The sequence below is a fragment of the Harpia harpyja genome, chromosome 18 (assembly GCF_026419915.1).
Source record: "Harpia harpyja isolate bHarHar1 chromosome 18, bHarHar1 primary haplotype, whole genome shotgun sequence".
Lineage (NCBI taxonomy): Eukaryota > Metazoa > Chordata > Aves > Accipitriformes > Accipitridae > Harpia > Harpia harpyja.
The window spans coordinates 3,344,144-3,362,655 of NC_068957.1; the positions used below are offsets into that span (position 1 = coordinate 3,344,144).

The 18,512-nt window shown below is 40.1% G+C and overlaps 1 long non-coding RNA gene across 1 annotated transcript; it reads right to left on the reverse strand.

Annotated features, from left to right (window-relative positions):
- Positions 1–206: 206 nt before the first annotated feature.
- Positions 207–4,520, reverse strand: LOC128153980 (uncharacterized). The gene is made up of 4 exons (XR_008239181.1): positions 4,363–4,520; positions 3,056–3,216; positions 2,139–2,257; positions 207–1,095 (listed from the first exon to the last, which is right to left on the reverse strand). It is a non-coding gene; the product is annotated as an uncharacterized LOC128153980 (long non-coding RNA).
- Between the last annotated feature and the right edge of the window lie 13,992 nt (positions 4,521–18,512).

Below are 18,512 nucleotides of genomic sequence, written 5' to 3' on the forward strand. Positions count from 1 at the left end.
AGCTGTTGGCAGGAATAAGCTTCTGTATTGAAAGAAGTATATTCATATAACTGCAGCAAATCTAGTTTTCGCAACTCTATGTAGTAGAATTCATAAGACACAGTTCTACAAAGTAGCAGAATTAAACTTATTAAAAAAACCCAAGACTTCAAAGTCTCAGATTTTCATAGATCAAAATTGACTCAAAAATGGCATAAACACTTAACTGTAAACAGCATATTCTCTTTAATTGCCCTAGTGCAACTAGTGCCACTTTCAAGAGGAAAGCCTGGAGTCTTTCATTCTAGAAACAGCTAGAACAATCACAGATTTTTTGCTTATTTTTCTCCACATTATTTTAAAGCTAGTAAATTCATTGATACCGATCTCCTATAACATCCTTAGGTTTCCACAAAGCAGCAAATTTGTACTGAAAAGAAAATCTTCACCTAAGTGTTTCCAACCCACTTTCCCAAAGAGAGGTTTAGTGAATAACTTGACATGGTTGCAGGATGACACAACGAGATTGCCCTGCCTACTTACTTCATTAGGCAGGTAATCAGCAGAACACACACAAAGCCAAAAAGACAGGGTTTTGACTCCCAGCCACCCTAGATTTCATGCCAATTACAAAGATTAGCAGACAACCTGAAGTCAGCAGTATATGTTTCATTGGAAAATACTAATTTTTTTAGGGATTCACACTGACTGTAGCAAACACCCTATACAGGAAGATAAATTTCACTCTGCTGAATTGTTTTGTTATCAATAGCTTCGGATTCTCTAGGATCCTTAAGTACAAGCCAAGATTTAATCATCCTAGTTTTTCAGTAATTGTAATAAAAAGACAGGTCTCTGATCTAAATTATTTACAATCTAAACAAGACTGAAAATAGCAAGCAAACACTGAACAAGTATTGATAACTATAAACAGAAGTAATCTCAGGAAACCAGAAACCTATTGCTGTTGACTTTTTGTGCAAGTGAAAGAAGAAAGTTAGATTTATTTTGGGGTGCTTCTAAGGAGCCTCTCCAAAACATGAAAGAAGCAGAAGTGAGAACATAGAGGTACTTCATCTGGAAATGCATTGAACAAGTGACAGTCAGGTCTCAGCACTGAAAGGGGGACAAAATAATAAGGAAAATACATTAGAAATAAAGACATCAGAAAGAAAAAGGAAGAAATCAGGGAGCATCTATATAGGGAAAGAAGTGAACAAAGGAAAAAAGGAAGTTTAAGGAGTGAACTGAAAGTGGCGCAAGGACTGCTGGACTTTAGATGTGTGATTCTGCTGGTTTACAGAACTTCAGCTGTTTTGCTAAGGAGAGAGCAGAAGTGATGGATGCAGCCCAGTGTGGGATAATGCTAAAGTCAGAGAACATATGCTTTGAGTTTAATCCAACTGCAGAGTTCTGGCAAACACGCTGCATTTATAGAGGCAAATACATCAACCTTAATTTTTTAGCAGCTGTGCTGCCCTTTAATTTCTTATACCCTGAAGTGTACACTTGTACCACTTTTGCTTACCTCTAAAAAGCGGATCACTTAGAACAGCCCAGCCTTTCTATCTGAAGCCAACTAACAGCTCTTGCCCACTGGAATTTTCTTTGAGATGTACAGTTATTTTCCACTTGTTCTGCCCGTTTTCTTCTTAATCAAACACACATTGAAGTGTCTTCCTAGGAAGGCTGAGCCGTACCAGCAGGAACCAAGACTCTCTAGTTCACTGGCAAGTTTCTCCCTAGGAATCCCAGATTATCCCAGATCCAGAAAGTATCCTCTCTTTCAGGACTCAAGCTTCTCCTCCCAGACCCACCAGCTCTCCTAGCTCTGCTCTAATACCTCCATGCATTTCAGCGTTAACTCTCCTCAGTGTACCAGAGCCGACTGCCATCAGCAACAGTAAAAGACCACCACTAATTGCACTTTTCCTTCCAGCCCTCAGCTGAGGATTTTACTCGCACACCTCAGGTCACTGCTCTGCAGCGCTCTCCAGCAAAGCCAAGCTGCCAGGCCTCTTCACAGAGTTCAGCAGGAGGCAATATATACACCTCTACCCCCAAACCCAATCAGGCCTTCACACCAATTAAGCTTATTGACACCAGATTTTATACATTCCTTTGCAGTGACGGCACACGCTTTCTTAAAGCGAACAAACCTTTTAATGTGGGGGTGCGGCACAAGGTCTCGAAAGGTAAAGCGGTGACAGCGGTCAGCTCTGGCACAGCAGCCCAGTCCCCATGAAGCCAAAGGGGAGAAAAGGGTGTTGCAACAATGCTGTAAAAAAGGAGAAAGCATTAATTTTCCACCTGTTGTTTTCCTCCCCAGCAGCTGAGGGACAGGAGGAGCTCCATGGAGGTGAGGGGTGCAAAAGGAGTGGGAACCTGCATTTTAAGGCCACTGGGGGAAGGAGAAGGGCATTTGCCTGGTGCAGCAAATGCAGGGTGAACGCAGCTTCCCTCCCTCCCGGCCTCTTGCTCCAGGGCCCCTCTGGCTGCTCACCCCTGGCCCTACCTGCCACTGCCCCCAGAGCCTGGGGTCCCCACCACCTCACCTGAATGAGCCGAGAGGCAACGCTGCCTGCTTCCTGTGCCTCGGGTTTCCATTTTACAGATGCCACTACTAATACCTTGCTGTGGCAAAGCTCTTCTGTATGCATGAACTGGCTGGTGGTAGTTCTGATTATGGAGACATTTCCCAAGGCCAGCCTCTTGTACAAATTCATTTATTCTCTAGCTCACACAGGAACGAGCTGCTCTAGCTCATACAGGAACGAGGCACCTGTAAATCATACCTGCAGAAAGCTATTCCCTGCAGGCCTGGTTTTTTGTTGGTTGGTTTGTTTGTTTTTACAACTGCTGAACCTACACAAACCCTACTGATGTGAACAGGTGCAGAAGCTCAGCACTCCTGAACACTGGAGCGCCCATAAAACTCAGCCGGCTCCTCTTTGGTTAAAAAGCAGATGTCCCCTGGCAGCATCCCACAGACTCATTGATACAAGCAATGCCTTTGGAGCACAAAACGATCTTGCATCCGAGACGCATCTTGCGAATGCACCACATTTCTGCCCACCTGCAGCACATGGAGGAAATTCATCTGGCTGGAGAGCACTGGAAATGGTCTTTGTGCAGCACGTCAAACAGGCTTCCAGTATTGCTTCACTGAGACATAAATTTCAATCTTGTTTGTTCAGAAATGACTACCGCCTGGTGTTGCCAAGAAAACCTGGCTCTCTGAAACATACAAGCTCTAATTATTTATTAAGATATTTTTTGGCTCCTCTTGAGCTTGGTATTTTGTTTTCATTTATCAGACTGAGGACCGTTTGGTTGTATACTGAACTAGACTATGACCCCTGATTCATTCTTCCACCAATTCTCTTCATATCTCTTAATTGTCTTGAAATAGCCAGATTTCTGCATGGTAATTAATGTTGCTGTGAACTTAAGACACTGGAAATCCTAAAATGATTAGATTTCTGGAGGGCTGAATGAACCAGTATCTGCAAATGTAGTGGTATGTAGTGGTCTGAGCACAGAACTTTAAACTGTAAACCACTAACTTCAAAACATGGGTCTACCTTGCTATTCCACCTCTGTCCTTCCCTTCGCAGTAGAAGGAGAATCTATCTCTTTATTTACTTACCTCCCAAGTTAGGGGAATAAATCTTGAATGTGACATAAGTGCTACCACTGTAATTAGCAGGAAGAACTTTCCCTGTTCATCTCAACATATTCAACAACAGATGCCTATCACTTTAAAAAGACCAATCAAAATTTAAAAACATATATTCTGGGCAGAATATTTTTAAAACAGAAAGTATTCAAGATGGAATTGTCTTGACAGTGCCTGCTGTAGAAAGATCCAGGCCAGCTCATTTTGGTTTAAAAATTTAAATGGAAAGCTTGTAGGACTTGCTTTTGCATTTTTCTGTTATAAAATTTAAAAAACCCCTCTGTTATAAACAAAGAGATAAAAAAGAGTTTTCTTAGTGCTGGTAAATTAAGACATCATTTGTAATGCCCATGAGGGCGAAACTTGGGATTACTGATTTTGGATCCAAAGTGTCATGGAGCATTAAGAAGAATCCTGCAAAGCTGCCTGACCTCAGGCTTTGTGGAATTCCCTATCTCACAGCACAAGGAGGCTACAGCCCCACTTTTGCCTTGTAGTAGTACCTTGAAAATAGATCCCACAGGATTTGGGCCCACAGAGGGTGGAAAGGTGGCCACCGTTTTCACCAGCTAATCTCTAGTTATTGTATAGTGAAACAGTAGTTCATGCAGAAGAGGAGAAAGGCAAAGATAATTGCCAAAGCAAATCAGGATGAACGTTTTCTGTAAAATACACAGACAGCTCACATATAGAGAAGTACAAACCTGAAGCTCTCACACGATTTCCAAGGTAAATTCCAACAAGCTTCTGGAGAAAACAGAAAATAGGCCATCATGTTCCCATAGCAAAAGTGAAATTGTCAGAGTTTTTTCAGAGTTTAACATCATCAGGATTTATTTTCTCTGTGTTGTGAGACTGTAGACGCAGGCTGTAAGACAATAAATATTCCACAACAGGAAAAATAAATATTCCATAACATCCTATTCCAAAAGAAAGGTTCAAAATTCAGGCTTATTTCAGTCTTGCTTTAAAAATAAAATATAAAGAGAATCTGGATATTTTATAAATACATATGTTGGAGCCAGGCTAAAAATGTTGATTTTCTTGTTCTTCAGACTTTCAGTTTCAAACAAACAACTAAACAGCACTTGCATATGCCACAAGTGTCAGCCTTTCTTTCAAAGCTTAACAAGAACAGAGTTGGATCTCATCCATCATTTTCTAAAAGATTAGATCCCTAAATCCCAGTATCACATCTTGTAGAGTTACTGATATGATATAAAACCAAAATTTTCCATCCATAAAGACATCAACACCCAGCTCTGCCAAAACATCGACCTTCTCAGTCGAGGAGTGTTAAATGATGCATGAGCGTAGTTTTATACTCAGACAGATACATGAAATAAAATTACAAAATGTTTTAAGGTCATCCTAGGAAAATGATAGTAAACATGACTGGAAAGTACAGCCTGATTCATTGAGAAATTATCAACTAATTTTTAATCTTTTCATTAATATTATGGGAAGACCTCCCTGCAGAGGTAGTCAGGATGATTTGTCACTATAAGAACCTGTGTTGCTATTTTATGTTGCTACTGCACAGCAGACGAGCAAGTCTGCAGGACCAAAACTTAAGACAACTGGTGTCTCAGCCACCCCTCTGATTAGATGGTGGTGATTTTTGACAACTGAAAACAAGCAATTACTATGCCATCTGTGAAAGAAAAAAATATTTGTGATTTGGGCAAATAGTTAGTCACATGAAGAATATTTTTAATTTTGTAACTTGACTACCTAAGTCAAGAGTAGGTAAGAGTTGAGACAGTAATTCAAATGTTGTTTGATTTTCAGAAAATATTCAACAGTTCTAAGGCTTCATCTTTAAAGTGGTAATAACATCTACTGGTTTACAAAGTGTAGCTAGTATGCCTGTGATTCATAGAATCACAGAATCATTTAGGTTGGAAAAGACCTTTAAGATCATCCAGTCCAACCATTAACCTAGCACTGCCAAGTCCACCACTAAACCATGTCCCTAAGCACCACGTCTACACGTCTGTTAAACACCTCCAGGGATGGTGACTCCACCACTTCCCTGGGCAGCCTGTTCCAATGCTTGATAACCATTTCAGTGAAGAAATTTTTCCTAATATCCAATCTAAACCTCCCCTGGTGCAACTTGAGGCCATTTTCTCTCGTCCTATCGCTTGTTACTTGGGAGAAGGGACTGACCCCCACCTCACTACAACCACCTTTCAGGTAGTTGTAGAGAGCAATAAAGTGTCCCCTCAGCCTCCTTTTCTCCAGGCTAAACAACCCCAGTTCCCTCAGCTGCTCCTCATAAGACCTGTTCTCAGACCCTTCACCAGCTACGTTACCCTTCTTTGAACGCACTCCAGCACCTCAATGTCTGTCCTGTAGTGAGGGGCCCAAAACTGAACACAGGACTCGAGGTGCAGCCTCACCAGTGCCAAGTACAGGGGGATGATCACTGCCCTAGTCCTGCTGGCCACGCGATTTCTGATACTTGGCCACCTGGGCACACTGCTGGCTCATATTCAGCCGGCTGTCAACCAACACCCCCAGGTCCTTTTCCGCCGGGCAGCTTTCCAGCCCCTCTTCCCCAAGCCTGTAGCACTGCATGGGGTTGTTGTGACCGAGCGCAGGACCCGGCACTGAGGCTTGTTGAACCTCAATACAGTTGGCCTCGGCCCATCGATCCAGCCTGTCCAGATCCCTCTGTAGAGCCTTCCGACCCTCCAGCAGATCAACACTCCCACTCAACTTGGTGTCATCTGCAAACTTACTGAGTGCACTTGATCCCCTCACCCAGATCACTGATAAAGTTATTAAACAGAACTGTCGCCAGTACTGAGCCCTGTGGAACGCCATTTGTAACTGGTCACCAACTGGATTTAACTCCATTCACCACAACTCTTTGGGCCCGGCCATCCAGACAGTTTTTTACCCAGCAAAGAGTACACCCATCCAAACCATGAGCAGCCAGTTTCTCCAGGAGAATGCTGTGGGAAACGGTGTCAAAGGCTTTACTAAAGTCAAGGTAGGCAACATCCACAGCCCTTCCCTCATCCACTAAGTGGGTCACCTTGTCACAGAAGGAGATCGGGTTAGTCAAGCAGGACCTGCCTTTCATAAACCCATGCTGACTGGGCCTGATCCCCTGGTTGTCCTGTACGTGCCACATGATGGCACTCAAGATGATCTGCTCCATAACGTTCCCTGACACTGAAGTCGGGTGAACAGGCCTGAAGCTTCCTGGATCCTCCTTCCAGCCCTTCTTGTGGAGAGGTGTCACATTTGCTAATTTCCAGTCAACTGGGACCATGATACACTTCGGATAGAAACAGTTACATAAGTGCCAGGTCTTGAGGAAACAAATGAGTTACAGAATTGATAATTTGCCAGTTCTTCAGGGTTCAAGCCCTAGGTGAAAGGGAACATAAATATGTTACAATGTAAATTTTCTGGTGGTGTATATGAAATCACTTTAGTGATCACGGAACAGCTTCCGGTGAGCAAGCCCCTGCTGTACAAAACTATACTGTTGGCTCTGAATGTCCTTTTTGCTAACAGTCTTGGCAGAGAAAGCGAGGACTCACTGATAAGAAGGGACTCTTATCTCCAGAGGTGGTCCTCAGGTCAGAGTTGAGGAATGTTGGCTGGATAGCATGGTGAACATGTGCTGCTGCTGCTGCCTAGAGTATGTTTATCTGTTTCTTCCATGAGCACCTAATGCTCCATGACATAATTAGGACCAAGAGTATAGCTATATACAAAAAAGAACCAAATATTTCATCAATGACAACAACATCAAGAACTACATTACTAAGGAATAAAACATTTTTGAATGTCAAGAGAAGACTTAGAATGGAAATAAACCCTCAGATGTGGATTTTTAAGTACCAGATACTAGGAAAGAACATTTCCTTTGGGGGAGTTTTTCTGAAACTAGCAACCGTCGTATTTCTTGTGCCTTTTTCCCAGTATTGGAAGCAGAGTGCCAGCCTAGATGAACAAAGGCAATTCATATGCCATTGCCAAACCTCACACGCACCTGTAAGAAGCTTATACCTAGAGATCATTCTTAAGTTTCGATCTAACTGTCAAAGTTATTTGAGCAGCAGAAAGGAAATGGCGGTTGCTAAGCAAGTGCAAACCCTATTAAATCCAGAAAGACAGAACAAGCAAACCCAGGTTCTTTTTAATCAAAGGCTGAGCCATCCAGTGTGACCATCTGAGTGCCATGAAAGCAGCAGGAGTTGGAGGGGTCAGAAGCAGAACCCATATAGAACCAGTCTCCCCCCTCAACAGCAACTATGCTTATGGCATAACAGGATTGCACATGTAGCCATCGGGACGTTACTTGGAGATTGCTGCTTTATTAGCGGCAATGGTGCATGAGGAATGAACTGCATAGCTCTCAGGCCCTAGGGAAAAGAGTATCCTGGTAGCCAGAAAACAATTTTCTTGCTTTTCACATCTGATGTGAGGTCACTGAGACAAAATATACGTAACTGCAGAAATTTGTATGTCTCTTGTTTTAAGTCATCTGTAGAAAATCTAAACTGAAATCTTCATGATTTTTAAGTACTTGGCAATATTGCTTCTCTCTTTTTCTCCTTCACTGAGCAGAAACTAACATACCACTGTGTCGATTAAGGTCAGGCTTATCTGAACAGTCTCTGAACTACTAATTCTTCTCTCTCCCAAACGTGAAATCCAAACCTGTTGAAACTGGCCTCTCTTTCCACAAAACAGGATGTGAAATGAGGGCTGATAGCCCTGAAAGTAATGAGAAAACTAAAAAAATGTTTGCTTTTGTAATGATGTTAACAGTCTAAATATCATGACAGATTTTTAATATATCAAATAGTCATGGAATATTGCAAGATAATATAAATCAGGGACATAAAAATTCAGAAGTCTATGTTTGTGTCAAATGTTGTACTTACATACAACTTATATATGTATATACACATACAAATATAGTATGTTTGTGTGTGTATCAGGAACTAGTTATATCTACCTGCATCTATGCGAGCTAAGTGTTCTCTTTGCTTAATACCCTTTGTGCACAAAAATAACCTGCTGTCAGGTCCTTAGAAGAAACTGCCACAAAAGGATAGTATTTAACAAAAATATTCTTATCAGAGAGGCATCAACCTATATCAGGGTGTAACTATGCAAATAATTATTAGTTGTGTACTAGGCCTTTGATCATTGCTTTCAGAATTTGATTGTAAAATTAATTTATGCTGAAACAGTTTGGTACACCATTCTTACCATTGGCATTAAAATGCAAAAAAATCAACATATTATACATAACTTATGTTTATATGAATGAAAAGGCTAACAGAGTGTATATTTATAATTTTCTATGCCTGTATCCCCTTGTATATTCTTCTGTTCCAGTGTTTTCTACTTGATCAACAAAAATATTTAAGTCACTTTCAAAGTACATGAGTATACTTACGAATACAGTGCTCTGTCTGTATATCACATGCATACAAGCTTCTGCATGTATTTAGCATATGCATATGTGAAAACATATACAGTGATGGTTTCAGACATACATATGACTCTCAAGTCATTTCACTCATACAGCTAAAAAATTCAGAACAAACAGCTGCAGTATCAAGGTGCCGCCTGCTACCCATACGGCCCAACCCTGATACATTTTGCAAATTTCATGTATGTTTCCAGGATGTTCGTATCAATCCTATTGAAAATAAACAAACACAAATAGCCAACATGACCTTTAAAATGAGATGACCAATATTTTTAACTATTTAAACATGTGCTATTCTGCACTTCAGACAATTTATCGGTTAACTTTCCCATACCATCATGGTAGTTTGTGATCAAATTGTGTAAATCCTTTTAATACTTTTTCTGTTGTGGATTTCTGAGTTATGCAGACTGTTTACATCTGTACAATACTAGCTCTCCTTCAGAGGATAGTCTCCCTATCTCTTAAAGAGAGCGCCTGTTGTCTTATTCAAAATCAGCATCACAGACAAGCAAAGACACAGTTGTTTTGGACATAGAACATGAAGTGATGATTAATCTTTTTCCTGTGCATTCTTGTCAAATGCTTACTTCACCTCTCACTTTATTCAGTTCTCAAAAACCATCTGGCCTATAGTTCTTTTTTCTTTTTTTTTTTGGTATATGTTGCCTAATTTTGTTAGTCATGAAGAAAAGCTGAAACCAATGATGATGTGACTGTACCAGGTGCCTGATATTACATCATGCTAGACATTATCTTGCAAAACAGTCAAATACTTATTTTGGCTGAAGGTTTTTTTTTTCCAGAGTGGGACTGGATATTCTTACACACACACACACACACATGTATTATTTTCTATTCTACTACACAGAGGGCCAAGAAATGAAAGAGAATGATGCTTAATAAACAAATAGACAAATGTGTTCTCCAGAAAATGTAAATATCAGTCTTGAACTTGTACCTTCATGTATCAAAATCATGTAAGGAATTCCCTAATTCTGTACATAATATACATAGTCCTCGGTCTACATAAACTGCTCATCGACGTAATCAGATCTCTCGCATAATGACAGGCACAAGCATGGTTCAAGGTAGGGAAGAATAAATGAGTAATACTATGTCAGTCCTTACAAAAAAGACTGACTTGAAGCTCTTAAACACACTTAGCCATCTCTCCAAAGATGAGAAGCGCTGCCTTTCAGGAAAAGCAACACTTTGCTTTGATATACGAGCGTGTCCCACAGTTAAAATTTTATTCATTACGTAGACGTTGAGTTAAATCATTACAAATAAACAAGCCCATTTCCCTATCTGGACATTCTTCTACCAAATAAAAAATGGTTTTGTCTCAAGTAAAATCCCCTCCAAAGCAACATGCCCAGATAACAGTGTTTACTTGAATAATTTTACTATGCAATTATGCTGCTTTACATTCACAGTTTAGCTAAGACAAAGCAAGATCCAAGATCATTCTGTTGCCATTACACTATTATGTTGGACAGGTACTTGCAAAGGACACTTCATCTAACCAGGGCACTAGATCTTGATTATCTATCTCAGCCATCTCTCTCAGGGTGTGATGGATCATGTCTGTCTTTCCTTTTTGGCTACACAGGGAACCTAGACAAACAGATATCTAATTTTTGACTGAAACTCAGGCTAAGTGTCTGATCCCTTTTTAAACTGGCTGCTGGGACTAGGAAAAGCAGTCCTTCTCTGAAAAAAGGTTAAAAACAATCACTAGGAATTACATTCAAAGTGCCAGGGACCTTCTGTTTGCAAATACAAGCTCTTGGCCCTTTGTTTTTTCAGACCTCCAATATGTTTGTGTTGCACATTTTCATTAAATTCTCAGTCCATGCTTCTTCTTCTAGGGCTATATAGAAGTTGAGACACCCTTTTTGTTCTTTTGTTCTCCTTCCCAAAAAAAAATCAACTAAGTGATTAAATTATGCCCAAGCCCACACATTTTTGTAAGCCAACAGGTTTTGATATCAAACTGTCACAGTACATACACTGCTTTTATGGCATTATTTTTATGTAGTCTCTTGAAATTAAATGTCTCTTTGGTTCTAAATCATTAATTAAACTCTTAGCACTATTAAACACCTTTACTGAAGGCAACTTTCAAAGGACTATGCGGTGACAGTATAATGTTTCACTGTGAAATTTGGGATTGTGGAGCCATAACAGACACTGTTACATAGTAAGTTTGACCTAAATGGCAATCCAGGACAGATAAAAATAAATCCTTCCTCTATCTTTCTTCACCTTCATTCCCCCCTTTTCTTATTTTTCAGGTTTATAATGACCTGCATCATACATAAAAACAGACTATTCCACTTTCTCGCAAATGTTACTGGATTTGTACTATACCACTATTAGAAGAGACATGTTGATTTCAGGACTTTCCGAACACTGTGTAAAATGAGAAAGTAGCCCAAACTCTGTGAAACTAATTCCTAAACAAAGAATAAATGAATAAAGTACATGTAGCAAAAATATAAAAATTACAGATTTACAGCAACAGTTTGTGATCAAAGGTTTCTAAGTTGCTATTGCATAGAAGCTCTATTCTGTTGTTGAAGAACATTACAGCTCTTCTATTGTTCTCAAACACAGCACAGGTCAAAGAAGTAGCATAACAAATCAATTAATGTCCTACCTGCCTCCTTCACTAATTAGAGACTCAGTCTCTCTCTGCTCTTGATATTTGAAACTTCTCAGAAGGTGAAGATTAAAGTAGCAGCTCTCAAACTTTTCCAGAGGGTTTCCTTTTTAAGCCTTACCTTCCCTGACAAGTATGGATTCAGCTGAGGTGAAAGAGCATTAGGAAATTTTTCCATCTCTGCTGCTTTTATTTATTTTTATTCACCCCTATAAACACAATCTGTATAAACACTTCTACAAAGGAATCTCCTTATTATCTTTCCTCCAATTCCACTTCTAAAAATATTCAGATAACCCAGAATATTAAACCTAATTATTCATGTTCCTCCATGTTCCAGGAAATATGGCCACAGTACACATACAATAAATGTCCCATCAGCATCTCTGGTTTCATAATCATCTTTCAGATATAAACCAGCATTGCCTCTCTTTTTTTTTCCATAAGAGAAATTTTTCACTACATGTGTCTGAATTCACACTTGACCTTTTAGAGACATGTTTTGTACTCTCCCTCCTGGTCAGTCCTCTCTGAACAGCTAGGACTATTATGTCCTACCATTGCTATTTGGCTTCCTATAATTTCCCTACCTTCAAGTCTCACTTAGGAAACCAGGACAACTTAATCTTTTGCTGGGGGCTGCACCTCTGACCATGTGGAGGGGAGCAGCTACATGGTGCACAGCCTTTGCCACCTATGCAAGCAGCGGCTGGACCCAGCCCTGCTAGAAGCTACCTGTTTCAGTCCCATGGACTGAGCTGCAACTTCTTTCTCCAGGCTCCCCTGCCCATTATGTAAGACAGCAGACCAAGCAGAATCTAAGATCTGGAAATCTGGACACATACCAAAACTGATTATGAGCTTCAGATCTCACTCATCATCTGAATAAAGCATATACAACCATTTCTACCCAACTTATTCTAAGAATACCAAGACTACAGTCTAGCAAAACTTTTAAATGTTTTTATTTCTTTTTACTCTCCCTTTATTTCAGGCATGTGGATCATCCACCAGCACTAGCTAAGCAATGAAATATCTTAGTGCGGTCAGCAAATTTTAGACACAGTGTGCCCTCAGAATCATCAATGTCTCTGCTGCCTGTACAAATGCAGCTGAGGAAGAAAGATAGGAAGCTGTAGTGGTCAGGTCTGGACATCAAATATTAAAAATAATATTGTCTGCTTTGAGATATACCCACAGAATTGCCCCTTTCCATCTTCACTTACATTCTTGTGTCTATTTTATTGATTGGAACTGTGGACACTTGAGAAAAAAATAAACTACACAAATAAATATGCTGGTCCTGAGCAGACTTTGCTACAAAGACCCTTCTTATAGCTTGTGCATAACACAGACAAATCAACAATTTGCAAAAGTAGTTCAGGTAAGTATAGAAAGATAGTATCAGGGCTCTTGATTAATTGACATTTAAGCAAAAAAATTAGAAGAAAAACAACAGCACTGATCCTCATCCAAGAATGAATAGTTTCTAAAAAGATTCTGCTTTGGCCCAGAATGTAAATAATGTACCTAAAATGGCTTCAAGCTTCATAAGAAAGGAAGAGGCTTTGGATGTTGATCCAATGGCCAAATGAGAGAGAGGAAGCTCAGCTGCTCAGTGAACATTACAGAAGAGAAGGAAACAAGAGTTATCCTTAGAAGTCTGTGAACTCTATTTGTGCAGTTTTGTCTCTGTCTCTGCCTAGAGACAAGCAAGAGTGTTTATGTACCTGATTTAGTGGCTTCATTCCCTAGCCTGTGTCGATACAGCCTGCATACTGAAGCAAAAGCCTGCTTTGTGACTTCAGTATTACAGCAACATTTTAGGGAGCAAAATGCTTAAGAAGAGAATATTGCAAGGCAGTCTTGTGTGACCCTCTATCTCCCCCCCCCCCCCCATTTTTGCCCCTCATATATTATACTCTTAACTAGACTGTTCCTCTTTATAACAAAACAACAACATGGATCCTCAAAATGTTCTACAATAGAAGAAGGTATATGAAAACAAAATGTATTTGCTAAAATTGAAAGTTGCCACACATGAAATGTCATCACGTGGACCAGACTACTACTCATCTCTTTCCAGGCTAGAATGTAAAAGGATGGGCAAGCCCATTTCCCTTGAACACATCCTTCATGTCAAGAGAATCATCAGTCAGTCCCAGCTGATTTCATAAGCTCCATGAAAAGGTTACTTGTCTTTTCTTAAAAATCAAAACCCAGTCATTTTTTTTTAATACATGTTGCCAACTTTAGAGCACAGGGATCTAATCCAATCTAATTATCAAATGTGCAGGGTTTTGTTTCCATTACACAACTTTTCTGTGTGTAATGTAAGAATTTGTTCTTTGTTGATACAGCTTCTTGGGCAAGCACAGAATCTGCATATGTACACACAATCAAATGCAACACAGGATTGAATCCTGCACATGCACGTATCGCACATGAGTAAGGGCTTCTCTGCACATGAAAACTGTTCTGGAGTCACGCAGAGAATGATTACACCTAAGTAAATGCCTGTATATGCAAACCTGAGACAATAAAGTAGGAGCACTTTTGCAGGAATTCTGGTTTTGGAAGGGTTAACCCAGAGCTTCAGTATTCTTTGAACACAGCGCTTCTGAACCATATCCATAGAGGCTCTGTGCACTTGCAGCATTCACTGAAGCCAGTGGGAGTCATGGCTTCTTCCAGGAGTGAGCCATACACACATAAACTAAGTTAAAATATATTGTTTACATACTGCAAACCTAATAATTCACAGAATCCCTGGCATAGTACCGCAGGATTTTCCTTCAGACACAGCCACTTCTCCAGAGCTAGTTTTTCACGTCTTGGTAGCAGTTGACCCTAGAACCATTTTCAGACATAAGTCAGTGTTTTCTTAACCTGCCAGTGCCCTACTGTAAGCACGTTCATCATGCAGCTGCGCTCTTAGTCAAAGCCCCTTGGGAAGGAACCGCAATTACTGACGAGTTTCACTAGTGGGATTTTAGCAATGTTAGCGCAGTGCGCCCTGCTGGGCTGCACAGAGAGTCCTGTACCCCGCACCCGCCTGCCTGCCTGCCTGGGGACCACGGGCAGACCGGGGAATGCAGTCCCCGTCCTAAAAATGTGTCCAGCATACCCCAGATGAGAGCAGAGCTTGCCCTTTCACTGTTCTAAAATTGCTCACAATTTTAATGTGTTTATCATGAAGCTAAGCGGATACTTGCAAGAACATAAGTAGCAAGCAGAGCACAGCAGTGCTAGGATTATTTCTGACAAGTCTCAGATGAGCTACTTTATTTTTCTTTTTTCTCAGTTCAGGTTTTTGGTTGGGGTTTTTTTGCTATGGGTTTATTCATTCCTTCCTACTTTCAAACTATCATAGAAGTTAAAAGTTGAAAAATTAAGTTAGATTGAGTTAATACCCCTAAAATTTATCTCAGCCTCAAATATCTTAACAGATACCAATTACAATATCAGTTGATTATCAGTTTGATTTTAACCAGACCCTTACGCATGGCAACCTCTTGCATAATGGTCCAAATTTATTTCAAATGTTATCAGCTCCTAGCTGGAATAGTAGTCTTGAGAAACCAGTGGAGAGTTCATCCATTAAACCAGAGTTATGGGACAGTTAGCAAGGGCTTCTATTACTCAATATTTAAGACGAATGATGTAATTCCATCATAAGTTAATTAAAAAATGGGTATCTAGAGGGAAATTCTGACATCATTCTCAAAAGAGCAGGTCTGTTCAGTTATCTTTTTCTATGAGCAACTTTTAGACAGAAAGGTGACCTTTAATTCTAACTTTTCCTAAATCTTTCTTAGATGACACCTCTAACAGTACAAAGTGTTTTAATAGAAAACAAGTAACTTGAGCAAGATGATTGTATAATTATAAAATATTCTGATTTTCCAAAAGCAGATGGAAAAAGCTTATGTTGAAAGACATTTTTCAGGAAATGTTAGAAACATCTTTTCTATGAATTGTACGTTGAAGAAAACAGAAAATGATATAATGAGAAAGGACAGAATGCAATTATTCTAATATTTGATTTCTGTCAGAAGCCAATTTTAGGCATTCCAGTGAAAGGCAAAAAACCAATTCTGAACCATACAGAGACTCAATGGAAGAAGTTAGAAAACAGAGCAGGTGTTGGAAAATTGTATCTGCCCTTTTTTCTGTTTGTTATCCAAAAATGCAAATTGCTTTTTAAGAGAAACCTTCCAGCTACATTTTAGCTTGAGAAAATTTACCATCTATTCATGCTAGTGCTGAGAGAGAAAGACATAAATGTCAGCACACAGCAGTCTGGATTTTATAATCACATGTCTCTCAACATCCTTCTACATAACGCATAGGACTAGGTAATTACAGAACAATTTTTAAAAATCTTATCATTAAATAAAATTAGGATAGAAAAGATAGAGAAGCAAGGAAACTTATGAATTGAGGCTGCCAAATACTTATAATTGGCCCCATTTTCTTAAGTAACTGCAATATGTAAACACCAAAACAATAAGAAATCAACAATTTACACTCACATGTAAGACTGTTTAAAAAGGATCTCTGCTTTGTTAATGGCATGAATAGTCAGAGCTACTACATCTAGGAGCCTAACGTGCAAAATTTGTATTTCCACAGTCATGAGCAGAATCCTTTCCTTGTTACAGACACCACCACCCCAGTCCTAAAACCTAAAAGAGCACAACTTTCTCAATCCCTAGGTCTAGCCAGTATTGTTAAAAGTGCAGTTTTCTCTTTAAAACTTGTTGTTACTGCAGGATGGGTCTATTTATTGAGAAGGGGAGCAAGTGAGCCACTTACACTAAGGGGAGTTTGACCAAAGGTTTCATGCAGCATCCATCAAAGTCAGCAGCATAGCTCCACTGCCATCAGCGGCCCACGACTGTGTTCCTGTGTCATGCATCCTTCTGGCAGATAGCTGTGCTCGTGAGCCACAGCCTCAGCCTCAAGTACATCCTCAAAGACCTGTATAGACTTTAACTAATCTCACAACTCCCCTCGATGGGCTGGGCAAGTAACTCTCCATAGTCCCGAGCACGCATATCCTTCCACAAACACATTCCACTCCTGACCTTCAGTACCTGCATGCCATTTCAATCACGGGTGGTCTTCCAGCACATTGCAAGTCAGACCCACAGCATCCACTGAAATTTCTGTTCTGGGCCTCATTTAAAAGCGGCACTCTTTTTATTACTCAGATGAGTAAGAGCTGAAGAATGAAACTACTGAACTCACATCCTTCAGTACCTTTCCGAAGGTCTTTGTCCCACCTGATCTCTTCACTGTATATTAACTGGCCTTTGTTCTCTTTCGCTTTAGTGCATTTTAAACACCTAGCAGAGGGCTCTGAAGTATTCACACAAGCATCTGATGTAGCTTTGTATCTAAATTAATAAGTGGAAGGAAACCAGGCCTATCAGAGGTGAAAGACTAGCATAAATCTCAGTGGACCACCAACTTCCTCTCTTTTTTTCTTTAACTATGAACTAAGTGGTATTTCTATAATCTAGCATTAGCTTAAAGTTGTTGCATTGTATGCTTTGACATATTTTAATATGGCATCTGGAGATAATTTCAGAGAGATACAAAGTTTTCTGCCCTACAGATTACCCATGTATCTCAAAAGAAGGAAGCATACTCATTCCCCCACATATGATGTTGAGGCTTTTTCTTGCAAGTCTGTTAAACATACATTTTCCATTCTGGGTGCTTTATTTTACTTCCAGAGCTGGACAGTCTTGGTTATCCACAATATCTTGCATCCGTTCTAGAATTGCTTGCACAAGATTCCCTTGATGACAGTTCCCATTAGCACGCGTTCATTTACGCATACTTTTTTTGCATTTGTGAAATTCCTTTCTTCAAGCGGATATGAAAGATTATTCCTTTAATAGTCCCTTCCCCACAGGTAGATAAGTCTCATTCAGGGAAGCTGTCGCTCACCATGACCACTAGATCAAAGGGGCTCCAGCAGAAAGACTATCTCTGAATCTGTGAAGGGTCACTTGTCCTCTAAGCCCTGGCTGGCATTCACATCAAATGATGGTACAATTCCATCCCATCTGTTTTGATGTTACAGTGTGGCTGGAAGAGTGGTATTTTCAGTAATGCTGCTTCAAGACAGCTTACAAACTAATCAATTACTTCATAAAATAATGCAAAATTTATTTGATCAATATATCTTCCTCCTTCTTCTGAGCACTAAAACACAAAGAAAACCTTGGCTAGTCACCACAGCTATAGTGAGATGATTAGCTGCACATTCACCCAGAGTTTGCTCTGTGGCCAACCAGCGTATCTCAAAACAGAATTGATTTCTGGTCCCTCTGAAGATCAAGTGCTGACATTTAACTAAAGGCAGACCCTTCCTGGAAAGGCTAAGTTAAAGGAGTTATGGCAACTGAAGCATGGTCTTTGGCAGAAGGGGAAGTTCTAGTTCCTAACTTCTGTGAGAAGGAATATCCCATGAAGGTGTTCACTTCAAACCTGCGTGAATCTCATTGGAGTCATGAAAGCGGGAAGAGAAAGAGCTATCCTGAAATAGTGTGCAACGCCACAGGGCATCTTCAATAGCTGGTGTCCTCATGCCATCCGCATGATAGGTTTCCTTTTTCTCCCAAGCAGAAGGAAGTCTGTGTCTAGAACATCATTTCAGACAGGATTAGATGGAAAGCCTGTGTATGGTTCTGAGCTGATCC